The sequence below is a fragment of the Sminthopsis crassicaudata genome, chromosome 6 (assembly GCF_048593235.1).
Source record: "Sminthopsis crassicaudata isolate SCR6 chromosome 6, ASM4859323v1, whole genome shotgun sequence".
NCBI lineage: Eukaryota > Metazoa > Chordata > Mammalia > Dasyuromorphia > Dasyuridae > Sminthopsis > Sminthopsis crassicaudata.
Window position 1 is genome coordinate 70950088 of NC_133622.1, and position 16863 is coordinate 70966950.

Here is a 16863-nt window from a genome sequence, read left to right on the forward strand (position 1 = left end):
GCAAGAGATGGAGAAATAGAAATAGCCAAGTTCAGAGGTTGATAGAAGACACACAGAAAAGAAGGAGCAGAGGCAGGATGTAATTTATAAATTGCCTCTATTTACATGGAATTCTAAGGTTTCCGTTCCGTTTTATGTAGATAATTTTACTTGATCCTCATGACAACTTTATCAGGTATATCCCAGATAGAGGAAAGTCTGTTTTGTATAGGGATGTGGGCAGGTAGAATAAAGGCAATATCACTCCAAGTCATTTTGCCCAAGGCCTCTGGAAAGTATCTTGTGAATGAATGACCAGAAAAGAGACGACAGAGATGTTCTTGACTCAGACCTTATATGCTATTTCTATAACAGATGGTTGGGGGAAGCAGATTCAGAAAGACAGATTCATTGCTGCATCAGAGAAACTCCAAGCAAAAGCATTAAACCTGATGGAGAGTAAAATCTGGCAAGAAGGAAATCAAGCAGAAGAAAATAAAGCTCTGAGAAGAAGAGGCCTGCTCCCTGTCACTGGGGTTTGGAATGAGGATTGAGTTACAAGAAGCTTTTGCTTCATGTGTTTTTTTTTTTTCATTTTATTTAGGAAAAAAGAAAAGAAGGAAGGAAGGGAGGGAGGGAGGAAGGAAGGGATGAAGGAAGGAAGGAAGGAAGGAAGGAAGGGATGAAGGAAGGAAGGAAGGAAGGAAGGAAGGAAGGAAGGAAGGAAGGAAGGAAGGAAGGAAGGAAGGAAGGAAGGAAGGAAGGAAGGAAGGAAGGAAGGAAGGAAGGAAGGAAGGAAGGAAGGAAGGAAGGAAATAAAAGGGAAAAAAGCATCAATCTGCTACCTCCCAATCAGAATGACAAAGAATTGAAATGGACTTCTAAGGTTAGGGATGCCAATGGAGTTACTGGTGGCCTTCTACCCCAAAGACCAAGGTCTAAGTTCCAAAACTATTCAATTAAATAATCCTCTTTGTAGGATATTTCCACGTGCAGCACTTCAACCCACATACAAGTTCTTAGAGTTTGTTTGGGTTCATCATCAATTCAAAACTTTGATTCATAAACCTTCATCATGTTTAAAACTCCCTGACTAGCATTCCAGAAAGGTGAAAGAACGTTTCTTTAAAATAGAATGCAAAGTAAATTACACAGAATTGAACTAGGCATTAGGTATTCCATCATCTATTTCCCAAGGCAACCTCCTTTCTCTAGGGAAAAAAAAAAGTTTGCAAGCCTGTTCCCTATTCCCACACTAGTTCATCAGCACAGGACTCAAAGCAAAGGAACAGAAAAGGTATAATTATTTGTACGGTGGACAGATGCTGAAGTCAAAAAGCTGAAAAGAGGTCTCTTTCTCAGTACTGGAGAAGTAAAGCTTCAAGAACTGAAAACTATTTCCAATATTAAAAATAATCAATATTAAAAGCTGATCTGTAAATTAGGTTCCTCTCTGCAAATACCTCTGTTGAATCATTTCCTCTCTTTCCACCCAAAAGAATAAGTGCAAGTAATCACTAGCTTTTCTGTGACTCAATGTCTACATCTTCACCTTGATCTATACACCCTACTCTTTCTTCCCCTTACTGTCTCAATATCTTTGAGAACGTCTCGCCTCAGATATGTCTCCATAATGAATGTCCAAATACCCTTTCCTCAGTGAGTGAATCTCAGAGATTCCCAAAGCATCATGAGAACATGTTGTTACTCCTTTACACAAAGTAACAGAAGTGTTCACTGAGGGTATATAGAGTGGCTCCATTGAACACTCTAAGAAGAAAAAAGAAAAAAAACCCTTTCATTGGCAATTATATCTTGTGATTGGCTTTTTATTTAGAATTGAATAAGATAAACCAACACCTGGACACCTCCTGTTTCTAATGAAATATTTTACAGAGAAAAAAAAAAAAGATTTTTAGTACCCATAGAATAATTCACTCTTCTTTACCTAAGTGAATCTGACAGGTGGTTTATGTAAATGCACAACAATCTTTTATAATTAAAAGCAAACACCACTGGAACATCTCGCTGGCACAGATGGGGGGTTTTCATCTGTCCCTTTAGTAGCCAAAAAAAAAAATTCTTCTACTATAACTAGCATCAAATTTACATTCTTAACATAAGGCACATCCAGGTATATGATACCATATGCTATCCTTGGCTTCTTCCACTTTTATTTAATGATCCAAGTGCTAAAAATGGCTAAAATTATATTTGAAAATGATCAGCCTATGGTCTGTTTTCTCCATTTATCAATCCTTTAGGGCATTCCCGGGCAGGGACACAAGGGAAGAAATAAGTCCCCTGCTACTTTGAACCTGCAATTGACTTTAGATATCTTTATAGTAGTCTGTTCTCTCCAAACATTGGTGGAGGGGTGGGTAGAGAATATGTGCCTTATTATTCATCTGAAATTTCTTTTTGGAGGCTTAACAAAGCTATACTCATAGATGAATATGGGGAAATGTCTCTGAAAAATCATGATTTGGAGCTGAAAACAATATCCCCAAACTTTTATCAGAGCCCTGTAGAGGTGACTTATGGAACCCAGAGTTGCTTTAATTCAATAAACAAATGGAACATGGAGTTTCTCTAATGTCAATTGATTTATGGCGCTTGCTTGCCCATAGATTAGTAAGCAATAGAATGAATTCAGGGGTGCCCAGTTGAGCTTCATTCCCTGCCTTGTCCCTGGCAATAAAAAGATAAAGGAACAAATAATAGCAAATAAAGAAGTTGGCAGAGCTTTATAGTGACAACAGATTATGAAAACCAGACCAGTAAAAAGCTTCATTTTAAAAGATCACGCTCACTCCAAAAAGAAAAGAATGCCAAACCAATGATTTATAATGACCTGGCATCTTATAATACTACATAACAATAAAGAAACTGAAGAACTACTTTGCTTTTCTTTCACATTTATTTTTTTATTGCCCTGCATTTCATATCTCCTAGCAATATCTATTATACATATTCTGACCTGAAATTCTGGTGCCAAATAAAACATAGTTCTTTATCCTTGGAAATAATGAGCCCAATTTTTTACATACAATCACCCAGCTGTTAGCAACCACTACCACCAAGTATGGCGGAGAGACTGGAATGGGGGAGTAGGGAGAGGGAAAGAGAGAGAAAGGAAGACCATACTACTCTTTTGAGATACTTTAATTAATGGGAGGACATGGTACCTACCATATCTGTCCCTTTCCAGGCAGTCCATCAGTAAGCCTTTATTAAGCACCTACTATGTGACAGGCACTGTACTGTACATGTAATAATTTCCCCCATTTGTTAACAACTTTTTGCCTCTAGCCTCAACTTCCTTTCAATGTCAATCAGCAAGTATTAACTATGTGGAAGTTACTCTGCAAGGTATTAGGAATCCAAAACCAAGAAAATTAATAACAATAACACATCCTTCTGGCAGGAAACAGCATGCATACTGATAAGTGACTACAAAATAAAGACAAAGTCATTTCAAAAGGATATAGCAGTCAGGATATCAGGAAAGGTCTCTTATAGGAGGTGACTGCTGAGCTGAAGTCTGAAGGAAGTCAGGAAGAATAGGTGGAGGTGATGGGTAAGGGTATTCCAGGAATAGGGGACACCCTCCTTAAGTAATAGTATGAAAATGAAAGAGATACAGAAACTAAGGAGGCCAGTTTGGCTGGAAGATGGAATGTGGACAGGAGAGCTAAAAGTGGCAAGTCGGCTAATCACCAATTGTGAGTGTTTATCCTAGAGGTGACAAAGTCATTAGACCTTTTTGAACAAGAGGAAATGATATGGTCAAATCTACACATTAATATTATCAATTTAACAAGTGTGAGGTGTGTGGAGAATGGATTGGACAGGGGTACCCTCAAAGTTCTATTCTACATTTTCTTTCTTGAATTTATTTCTTGATAATCCCAATAGGTCCTCTGAGTTTAATTATCATCCCTATGCAGATGACTCATAGATCTATACAGCTAGCCTCAGTATTTCCTCTGAGCTTCATTCAGTTTTGCATCTCCAATTGCCTATTGAACATTTCAAACTAGAAGTTTTAGAGACATTTCAAACTGGACATGAGCAAAATTCAACTCATTATCTTCTCCATTTTCAAATTTCACTATTCTCTTGAAGGCACCAACATTTTTCCAGTATCCCAAAATTATAACTACTGCATTATCTTCAACTCCTCATTCTTCCTTTCCCACATTCAGAATCAGATATGAAATCTCTCCATATCTACCTCTACAATACTTCTTCCTTTCAATGCCAGAATTCTCTCTCCTCACATAGTTACCACTTTAGTTGAGGTTCTTATCACCTTTTTACTAGATTATTACAATTACCTCCTGACTGAACATCCTCACTCAAGTCTCTAGCCATTCTAGTTCATCCTACCCACTGCCAAGAAAAACATAGATCTGACCACAGGGCTCTCCTACTCAATTCTTCCCTTTTGCTTCTAGGACTGAGATTCTTAACCCGAAGTCCATGAATTCCCAAAGAGTCCATGAATAGATTTCCCCAGATATGTGAATTTGGATGAGGAAAATTACATCTTCATTTTCACTAACTTTTGGTTTCTTTTGTAATTCTAGTGGTTTATTTTATCCTTAGTCATTATTCTGAGAAGAGGTCCATAAGCTGCCCTAGATTGCCATAGCAGTCCATGACCCAAAGAAGGTTAATAATTGCTCTTCTAGAATAAAATATATAGTACTATTTCTATTTTTTCACTCTCACTGAGCAGTACTCAACCTTTTAAACCCAACGATGCAGTCAAACCGAGCTCTCTGTTTGTTATACATGACAGGTCTCCTACCTCTACATGTTTACATGAGCCATCTCCAATGCCTGGAATGTATTCCTTCCTCACTTCTATCTCAAGACACAACTCAAGTACTACTTTATATATGAAACTTCTACTGATCCCCCTAAATTTTAGCATTTACCCTCCTAAACAACTTTGTATCTATTTTGTATTTATTCTTTTATATTTTTCCGTATTTTTATGCTTATTGTGTACATGATGAAGAAGTACTTGTCTTCCTCACTAAAATATAAGTTGTTTACAAGAAAAATCACTTTCTTCATAGTATTTCTATCCCCTGCACCTAACACAATGCCTGATTTATAGTAAGTATTTAATAAATGCTTATTGTTTCATTGATTAAAGCAAGGAGAACAATTATGAGATTATTTCCTATATTTTCAATGCAGAAAAAAAAAAAAGTGATAAGAGCCTGAACTAGGGTGGCTGTAATATGAGTAAGAAAAGGAGGGTGGAAGTGATAAATGTTAATGGCAGTCAAAAATGACAAGATTTAGCAACTGATTAGATATTTGAGAGAAGTGAGGTGATGAAGATGACTTGTTGAAGGCTATGAACCTGGTTGACAAGAAAATTAAGTGTGTTCAGAAGAAATAAGGGAATTAGGAAGAGGGGCTTATTTGACAGAAAGTTCTTTGTTGAGTTTGAGATGCCTACAGAATACCCAGCTGGAAATTTATAATGAGTAATTAGTGAAGTAGGACTGAGGCACAAGAAAAAGATTGGATTGGGATATATTGAACTAGTACTCATATGAATAGAGATGAATGGGAACTGATGAGGTCTTCAAGAGAGAGGGTGAGAAACAGAGGAAGAAAACATCCTAAGGCAGAATCTGGAGGGACATCCATATTTCAGGAGGGAAAAAATGATAATTCAGCCAAAAAGATTTGCAAAAAGAGAACCAGGAAAATTGGAGGAGATCCAATGTCCCAGAAAGCCAAATGAAAAAGAGAGTCCAGGAATAAAGAGTTGTCAACAGAGGGAAATACTATGATTGAATGCTGCAGTGAAATTCAAGTCAATAAGAATAAGGATTAAGTCTACTTGATTAAGAATAAGGATTAAGACTACTTGATTTGGCAATTAATTGGTCAACGGTAACTTTAGAGAGAACATTTTGGTTCTGTAATTAGGGTGAAAGCCAAATGCAAGTGATTGAGTAGGAGGAGGAGAGGAAATAGGGGAGAGAGTGCTCTCTACAAATTCTTTCTAAAAGTTTGGTTATAAAAGGGGAAAGACATATTAAACAACAGCATGAGGATATAATCAAAAAAAATTGGGTTTTGTCACTTTTGTTGTTTGGTGTTTGTTATCGTTTAGGGTTTGGCAGAGAATTTTGTATTTGATCCTGGAGGTGATTGGGAGGTGATAGAATTTATAGAATGGAGAGGAGGAAGTACATAACCAGATTTGTGCTTTAGAAAGTTTATTTGAATAGAAGAGTGATAGGTGTACTGGAGGAGAAAGAAATTTAAGGCAGGGAACTCAAAAGAATAATAGCAAAAGTCCAGGTATGAGGGTCTGTGTCAAGATAGTAGTAGTGTCAGAGGAGAAAAGGGGATGCACAAAAAACATGTTAGGAAAGATAAGACTTAGCAACAGATTGTATATGTAAGGTGAGAGAAAGGAAGGAATTGAGGATGCTTGGTTACAAGCTTAGGTGACTGGGAAGATGATGATGTCCTCAACAATAATGGCAAAGTTTAGAAGAAGGATGGATTTGAAAGGAAAGGAGGAAGGATTTGAAGGGAAAGATGAGAAATCCAGTTTGGGGCATATTAAGTTTAAAATGCCTCCTGGACATCCAACTCAATGCATCAATAGGCAGTTTCAGATGTGAGCCTGTAGTTTAGGAGAAAGATTGTGGCTGGAAAAGGAGACCTGAAAATCAGCAGCATAGATACAGTATATCTAGACTGAGAATAAAAGAAACAAAAAAGAACAGCATAGAATAAGAAAGAAACAGAATAACACTATAAAGTAAGAACAAAAGAAGGTCTAGGAAGAAGCCCTGGAGCATATTCACCATAGATAGATATGACCTGAATAAAGATCCAGTAAAAGTAAAGGAACCCATAGACAGGTAGGACATAGACTAGTAGTGAGTAGAACCCCATAAAGAATTAAAGTCTGTGGCATGGAAAATGCTGATCACATCCAGAGAGAGAACTACAGAGACTGAATGTGGATCAAAGCTTAGTATTTTCACCTTTTGGTTTGTTAATTTTTTTCTTGGTTTTTTTCCCTTTTGGTCTGATTTTTCTTGAATAACATAACAAATATGGAAATATGTTTAGAGAGATTGCACATATTTACCTATATTAAATTGCTTGCTGTCTTAGAAGGGAGAGGTAAGGAAGGGAGGGAGAAAGATTTAGAACACAAAGTTTTATAAAGATGAATGTTGAAATTTATCTTTATATGTATTTGGAAAAATAAAGTACTGTTAAAAATAATGATCCACTTTTTCTTATGCAGCATGATAAAATTGGAAATAGGTTTGGAAGAATTTCACACATTTAACCTATATTAGATTACTTGCTGTCCAGGGGAGGGAAAACATGAGGAGAGAGGGAGAAAATTTTGAAATACAAGATTTTTCAAAGGTTGAAATGTTGAAAACTATCTTTGTATGTATTTAAAAAAAATAAAAAGCTATGCTTTTTTAAAAATATATAATAGGGCAAAAAATAGTCTAATAGAAGAATAAACAACTAACGTTCAAACTAGAGTGACAGGACACTGTCTTCCCATAAGACAAAAAAATTAGGAATGGAAAAGTTATAAGAGAGATACAAAAATATAAAGGAAAATAATAAATACCAAAAAATTTCTGGATTCTTATCAATATCATGATGACCCAAGTCTTCCAAGTGCAGCAGGTCTTCTGCAGCTTTGTAAGAGAAGTGATACTTAGGTAAGGAATAAGACAAATGTAGTCAGGTATTGCCAGTGTGTTTTAACTTTGCTTAATTATATTTTTTGTTACATGGAGAAGTTCTGTTAGGAGAGTAGGATTCATCAGAAATTGACATTAATGTACCCATAAAGAGCATCAGTAAACTTTTTTTTCAAGACTTTTTTTCAAGAAATCCCAGGGTTAAAGGAGGAAAGAATGATGCAAGGCAGCTCATTTCCCTTCTGTACTCAAAAGATGATATGGTTAACATGTTCCTACACCTAAGGAGGAGGGAACAGGTACTCAGATTATCATAAAAAGTAAAAAACAGATTCAACTTGCCTTTCTATCTTAAAGCAAAGTGAAATTTTAAAGATTTAAAAAATATATTTAAAAATCAACAGATTTCAAATATATTAATCTTTTTGTCATATATTTCAATTTATTCAAAATGCCACCTTTTATGTTATTTATTCCAGGCAAAACTGAACCTTGATGAGAAAGCCAAATCTGTCATTATAACAGAATATGGTTGTGTTTGTTTTGGTTTTGGAGATGGTTTTGGATTTGCTCAAGTATTCACCAGATGGTTGTGAATTGACTATTCAGGTCAGTTCGACTCAATGAACATTAAACACCTACTGTGTGCGGGTAAAACTGCTAAATTCTGAGAATGGGGGTGAGAGGGAAGCAATTTCTGACTTCAAAGAGTCTTAAGGGAACACTATACGCAGATGAATAATAAAAGTAAAATGTATTCAAAATAATGCAAAGTACTTTCAAGAGACAGAATTTTAACAAGTCCCAGAGGCCAGGAAAGACTTCATCTAAAAAAAATGATGCTAAGGATTCTAAGAGATAAAGGGTGGAGGCATAAGATTATCAGATAAATTAGAATAGTAAGCCTTATAATGTGAGTTTGGCAAATATTTCAGATATTTTATATTTATCTCTCTTGAGAGAAGGGGTCCCAAATAAAATATATTGTTCAGAGAAGTATTTAAAGAATTAAGAAGTCTACTCAGGATGTTGGGCTACAAAATTAAAAAGTTGCTTTCACTAAATAAAACTTTTATTATGTCCAAGTTTCAAAAATGCCCCCTTTCATCCATACATAATTCTTAATTTTGCCTTTCCATTTTTGCCAATTGCTGTCTTTGTTTACAAAGACGGGTGCTTTCTTTCCTCCTCACAGTATGTCTTGTGCTCCTACTGGATGCTATAGTGAAGTCATAATAGCAGGTGCACGTCACCATCACTGTTTCCATGGCTATAGACTGATGTCAGAAATTGATGTGGACTTCACTGCAGGATCAAACAGCAAAAAAAAAAAAAAAAAAAAAAAAAAAAAAAAAAACTAGGTGAGGTGAAAAATACATTAGGAGCCCTTATCTCTTTTCTTCCTATTTCTTTAATGTCTCAAGTTTACCTGTACAGCCTTTACTTCTCAGGCAGGCTTCTGGGGAGGATAATAATAGTTATTGTAGTAGTATTAGTAGTAGCTGTTTAAGATTTGCAAAATGCTTTATATGAGTTTATCTCATTTGCTAGAGGATAGTCTCAGATCTTTCACTGATTTATGAGGAACTTCTGTTTCATGAGTCAGAGGCAGCTTTTTGAACAGACTTTTTCCTCATGATCTTTTTCTGAGAGATTCATGAGAGTAGGGTTTCCATTGTTTTAAATTGAACCAAACACGGGGATATCCAATATTTCTCTTAATATATTACATGAGCAATAATAAGATCTTAAAATGAGACCTGGAAAAACTTTAGAGTTCATGTAGTTCAACAGCTCATTTTTATAAATAAGGAAACTGGAGCTAGAGAGATTAGATAACTTCTGTATACAGCACTTTCTTTAAATCAGGTAACAGAAGTATTATTATTCCTGCTTTTCAGAAGAGGAAATTGAAGTCAAAAAGCAATATCATAATTAGAGATTTTTGTGCCCAGGAAAAGTAGCCAAGACACACGTAGGGAAGATGAAGAAGGGAGTTAGAGAGGAGCTCACCTGTGAGATGTGTCTGCCTTTTCTCATTTTAACTCATTATTCTTGTTAACTAGCTATTTCTATGTTAGGGAAGGATTACAAGTGGTATCACATTGCCCTCTAATTTTTGCATCCTAGATCCTAGTCCTAATTGCATCCACCCTAGTTAAAGTTTTATCTCAATGCTCAATGACATTTTTTCTCTTTGTCTCATGGCTCAAAGCCACTTTGAAGGATGAGTCAAATCCACATCTCCATACCCTAAATCTGAAAGTCTTCCTGCCATACAATGCTTCTCCTGACAATATTATAGAAATGTGAGTTATTATCAAGAATGTTACAACAAACCGATTCATAATGATGATTTAATTAAATATGCCTTCACACTCTAACCATTATCATGTCACTTCGTGTTTTTATCATGGGTGAAATTTTAACAATGATTAGAAATGAGGAAAGGAAGTGCAGTAAAATGGTGGATTTTTTTAAGGAAGGCTAATATAGAGTCAGAAGACCTGGCTTAAAATCCTATCTTTCATTTATTTCACTTATTCAATGACCTTTTCTATAAAATGAGAGTGGCTAGACTAGATGGTCTTTAAAGTCCCTATCAGATCTAAATCTGTGAGCCTATGAATCTCTCTCAAAATAACAGAGCTCATTCATTTCCCATCTCTGATAAAATAGTGATGAAGCCACCTGCCTCTCACAACTTTAGAAAGATTTCTATATGAAAAAAGAAAATCTCAACAGGATGATGAGAGAATTAAGGAGACAACATCTGCTAAATGTTTTGGACTTCTTAAGATGAATATTATATATATATATATATATATATATATATATATATACATATATATATATATATATACACACATATATATGTATACATATATATAGCTTGGGAATTAGCATCATTATAGAACAGTTCTTAAGATACATGAACTACTTGCTGTTAATCTTTTGTTATTGATGTATGTTTTCATCTTTCTTGACCTTCCTACACTATTTGGGATGATGATCTATGACATTCTTTTGGACGTGTATTCCAAGTGATTAGCTGCCTAGATAACTATCTTTTATGAAAGGTTTCCCACTCCTTAATAAAAGACTCTATACCAGAACTCAACTTCAATTTTCAAAATATTAGAATTGTTATATTTCTCATGTAATAAATGCTATCAAAAATCTCCACTTGGATTTGTCCATCTCCATTTTAGAAAAAGCTTTAAAAAAACTTCTCACTAAATGATGGTAGAATTTCTTTTTTTATCTCTATAATTACATTTTCCCAATGTTTTCTCTGATGGCTTATTTTCCATATACTGCCAGTTTTAAAAAAAAAAGTCTTTGAGCATCAAAAGGGATATTACATGCAAAGAAAGTTATACATCTACTGTTTTTGTATAGTCCCAAAAAGCAGAAATTGAAGGAATGGGTAGAAGAGGTAAAGGGGGCAGATTTAGGCTTAATATCAGGAAATACTTTGTAATTATTACACCTATCTAAAAGTAGATTGGACTACTTGAAGAGATGATGGGTTCCCCAACAATGAAAGTTTTCAGGCAGAGCCTTGAATGACCAATAATTGTTGGATATATTGTAAGGAAATATTCTTATTCAAGTTTAAGTTGAACTACATCATCTCTTCTAACTTTTCCAATTCCGATTCTAGGATTCTAAGGAGGAAAAAAAAAGCATTATTACTATTATGTAAATCTTATAAACTTAACTATCTTATTTTCCCGTGAGTTCTTTGGGAGAGGGAAAGAGAGTTAGATGACTGTTTCAGAGCCCATAGTGATATAACTAACTTCCAAGCAATGTCTTTCTCCACTGTTTGTCCTTTTAAGCTATTTGTTTAGTGAATGGAATGACTTGGAGTAAGAAAACTACAGCTCCATTTTGACAGTTTCCATCACTTATGTCAGCTCTTTGAAGGGACCTTGGAAGAAAGTTCCTTTACTTCTCAGGTGTCTAGACTATTTTCTAAGGCTCTAAATTGTAGAATATGTTCCAGCATATATGGATTTGTATTACTTTCTCCATCTAAAAGTTATCTATATCAATGAAATCACAAGTCCAATATCTATGCAATCCTAAGCTCTGTTCTTCAATATACCTAAGGCTAAGCTGCTACTTATATAAAATTTTCTAAAGAATATTGGAATCAAAATTTAAGATAACTTGGTAAAATGATAATGTTCAGTTATACATACTCCTTTCATACTGCATTGATATGTATTTTTAAATGTTCAAATACATATAAAATTATGATGATAATTGATATGTCTATATAACTTTGAGATTTATGAATCCCTTTATATAAATAAGTTCAAATGCTTCTTTTTAATTTAATTTCCCCATTATATTTAAAACAATGTTTAAAACTTGCTTTTAAAACTTTTCAGATTTTCTCTCTCTTATTTCCAACCCAATCTCCCTTAAGAAACTACACACGAAAATGTGCAAAACATTTTCATAAAAGTCATTTTGTGAAAGAAAATGTAGATTTTCTACCCAAATTAAAAAAAAAAACTTCAAGAAAGAGAGAAGGGAGAGAGAGAAAGAGAGAGACAGAACAGGCTTCAATCTGTATTCAGATACTTCTCTGGATGTGGATAGGATTTTTCATATAAGTCCTTCAGAATAGTCATGAATCATTGTACGACTGAGTACAATTGGTCATTCCAGAACATTGCTATTATTTTGTATACAGTATTTTTCACTTTGCTCAAGTTCATGGAGAACTCTCCAGGTTTTTTTCTGAAAGCATCTTGCTCATCATTTCCCAAAGAACAATAATATTCTAAGCTCATTTGCTTTTTACAACTTCTTATACTCACAATGTTGAGATTATTCTATCCAATCAGTTGTCAAATCTTGCCTTTCTTCCTTGACAACGTCTCTCCAATTAGACACTGATCACTCATACAATTATGACCATTGCCACTCACTCGGAATATTGCAACAGCTTCCCAACTGATCTTCCCTCCTCAAAACTCTCCCCAATCTAGCTCATCCTTCATAGTGCTGCCAAAGTTTTCCTTAAAGGCAGATCTCATCCAGGCATTCCCTTTCTCAATCAACTCCTGTGCCATTCAGTTGCCTCTGTGATCAAATATAAAACTTCTCTTTTCAATTTGAAAAGCTCTACACAAACTGGCTCCAGCTTACCTTTCCAGTCACATTATCAATGATTACCTCTCATTCCCAGAGATCCAGCCAAATTGACACTACCTGTATTCCTCACACCTGGCTTTCAGTCTTGCAGCTCTCTTTTCCTTTACATTGGTATTTGTGCATTGCTGGAATAATGCAATCCTGCCTAGTCTCAGATTCATGAAACTACTTTCTTTCTTTAAGACACAATTCAAGCATCATCTTGTACATGAAGTTTTTCTTCATATTCTCCTATTAGTTCCCTCTCTCTCAAACTACTTTGTGTATAACAGTGTGAGGGAGGGAAGGGTTGTACATATGTGTTTATATACACAGAGACATATACATTCATTAGAATATATATACACACATGTGTGCATGTATCTATACACATATACCTATATCTATATGCACATGCACACATATATGGGTGTGGATGTATGTATATATATATATATGTTAGAGCATGTGTGAATACATGTGTATGTGTCTATATACACATATATACACACACTATTCTACAGATGAGGAAACTGAGGTTGATAATAATTTTGTGACTTGCTGAGGAGGAATTCAAACTGATACTTGCTGCTTTGAAGTCCAGCATTCTTAGAGCTCACTACACCACAGTGCCTCTCATAGGATACCCAGATCAACATTTACAATTTAATTAATTTCTTAATTGATTTGACATTGGTTTCTTTCCTTCTATATCCTGTGTTGCATTTATCAAATATGAGGACATTGATCACTGAGCTCTATAGGATAAAAAAATTTTTAAATGATTTCTGCCCATTAGAAAAAGGCAAAAGAAAATCAAAGATGTGTGAAATTAAATGACCTTAAGAGAGCTGTAACATATCCAATATACAAGGGGACCATCTATTACAGAATATTTTACTTTTCTTCTTTTCTCCTGAATTATCTATTCATTTGGAAGTCAAACTCAACTTGCAGGGATTGGGAATCTCTTACATAAAATTTCTTGCAACCCTCTACAAAACATTCCCAATCCATCCACTGGTGAGCCCCTCAGGTTTAATATAAGAGGGCTGATAATAAATCAAGCACTGAATGTAGCAGGCACATAATTAGCATTATTGAATGATAGACAGACTGTGTTGCTCCCCTAGAGTCCTAACCCATAACTTTACTGAACTTCAGTTATCTCATCTCTAAAATAGAGATAATAATACTTGCACCTCTTAATCACAGAAAATCATTCCTTATTTCATACTGAAGTCAGCCCCTAACTCATCATTCCAGTTTTGGTTACTAGAAAAAAAAAAAAAAATAAAAAAAAAAAACAGAATAATAGTCTTCCTTCTAAAAGAGTTCTTGTTTTTCAATTGTGCCTGACTCTTCCTAACCCCTTTTGGAGTTTTCTTTGTAAAGACATTGGAGTCATTGACCATTTCCTTCTTCAACTCAATTTACAGATGAGGAAACTGAGGCAAACAGAGTTAAGTGATTTACCTACAATTATACAGCTAGTAAGTGTCTAAATCAAATTTGAACTCAAGAAGATGAGCCTTTCTGATTCCAGGGCCAGAACTCTAGCCACTAAGCCAACTAGCTTGCCCAGCTAGCAAGTAAGAAATTTGAACCTAGTTCTTCTAAAAAATTAAGTCTAACCCTCATTGCCGCACCAAATTGCATTTAGTCCTGGGTCTTGGGAAACTGGAAATAGTCATACATGCAATTTTTACTTCACAAGGTTCTAGTTCAGAAAAAATTGGACAAACTATGAAACAATGTAATAATGTGAGTTATCATTATTATGTCATTCCCCTTTGGGAAAATGTTGGAATTACTTGAAAATGTTTGGTGCTTTTCCTGCATCAATTGAGTCCAGATCATTCTTCCTGTCCTGACCATGCTTCACTCCACCCAAATATCACCTAAACTTATCTTTCCCTGAGAGAAATATGCATTCTTTTACTGAACAGATATTGATTCTGTTGTTGTTAAGGAAATTTGCCCTGTCTTCTTTTTATCAGCAGAAAGTCTACAACAGTTTTGAGATCAAAATGAAGTCACCAAAACTTGAACATCTTGTCTATTTAAAGAAAAGGGGAGAGAGGGTAGAAACTCTAGAAACTAGAGGACCTCTTTCCTTCTAATTATATATCCTCAAGTCATTAAGAAAGACATTAATAGAATCAAATGAATTCATGTGGAAGGAAGAGCCGAATCCAGCAGCATTATTTATTTCAACTCCCACATCCATAACTTCCCAGATTCCAATGCCAAAATAATAACAGTTTTGGCTACAGCGTGTTGAAATGAGAAGATGGAGTTTGCAGTGGCAAACAGCTCCAGCCCCTTCCAAGCCAGGTTCCTCCATCTATGAATCAATCTGGGCAATGTTCAGAAACTTAATTCACTAGCAATAGACCCTCAAGTTAGACCTCTCAGAGATGGCCTTGTCACTGCCCTCCAAGCCTATCACAAACAAGACCAAGGAGAGGATTAGCCAGTGACTAATGTGTCTTCTCAAGGCACAGAGACAGAAACATCAAGCAATCGACTCCTATAGACCCAAGAGTTGGTTGACAAAGATAAAGGTTGCTAAGCAGAGCAACAAAAGAAAAAGAGAAGTATTAGGGAAATTATGAGAGATGTTCTCAAATATTTGAAAGGCTAGCACATAGAAGTCAAATTACACTTGGCACCAGAGAGCAGAACTAGGAGAAATTAGAGGAAGAAAAAGTTTAGGGCTGATAACAGGAAATATCTCATAATTGCAGCTGAAAGGAGCTAAAGGGTTCCCCTTGATTAGAGGGTTTTAAATGAAGACTAGATAACTACCTTAGTTATGTTAAAAATGGAATTATCATATATTGTTCTAAATGATCACTGAGGTGCCTTCCAGTTCTGAAATTCTGAGAGGCAGAAATGGAGCCCAACACTGAAGTACAATTCAATGTCACAGTATTCAGGTACATAATATTTAAATGACAATCAAAAAGGAAATGGTTTGGGTCAAACAGGAATTGACAATTCCCATTTGACAAAACCTAAAATTCCTTGTATCAGGAAGGGTCTTGCTTATGCATGTTTTTCTTGACATGCGAGGTCACCTCCGACTTCTTACTTCCTCTAAAATGGTATCACCTGAATGACTCCCCATTTGGGAGGATGATCAACCTTCAGAGGAAATGGAGACTTCAAAGCCAGGAAGAATTGGCAAATTTTAATTCTACTCTTTGTAAAGCCACCTTAATAGCAATTGCTATTTCTATTATAATGTACAATATAGCACAAAAAAACTAACAAACACAAGCTGCAATGTTTTATAAAACCTAACTGAGCCAAACAGAGGTAGGAAAACAGAAGCTAATCATTATAGAAAAGAAGCTTCCAAGCATCAACTAGGAAAATTACAATGCATCATTAGGAAAGGTGACGTAATAGACAGAGCATTAGGCTTAGAATCTGGATCTTACTTCAAATACTTACTACCTCTGTGACCCTAGGCAATTCACTTAACCTTGTTTGTCTCAATTTCCTCATCTATAAAATGAGCTGGAGAAGGAAATGGCAAACCCCACCAGTATCTTAGCCAAGAAAACCCCAAAATGGGATCACAAAAAAATTAGACATGATTAAAACAACTCAACAACAACATAATTTTTAAAGTGAAAGGAACCACCTCCCCTACCCCAATACTGCCTTGTGGCAGGATCATAGGTAAAACCACTACCTTAATAATACCTATATAGTTGGACAGACATATAAAGATAATTTACACCCTCCAATTTTTTTTTTAATTTTTTCTGTTAGATGTAAAATAACGCCTTTTTGGTTATATATTTCCATACAAACGTTGTTGAGAGAGAAAAAGATCAAAACAAAAGGGAAACACCATGAAAAAAACAGAAGGAAAAAAGTGAATATAGCATCTAGTTTCCATAATTCTCTCTTTGGATGTGGATGGCATTTTCCATCCAAATTTTATTGGGATTGCCTTGGATTACTGAACTACTGAGAAGAACCAAGT

General features: G+C 35.2%; 1 protein-coding gene across 2 annotated transcripts in view; it reads right to left on the reverse strand.

The window, feature by feature from the left end:
* INPP4B (inositol polyphosphate-4-phosphatase type II B) overlaps positions 1-16863 on the reverse strand; it is a 910680-nt gene that overhangs the window by 839187 nt on the left and 54630 nt on the right. The gene's annotated exons all lie outside the window — the stretch shown is intronic.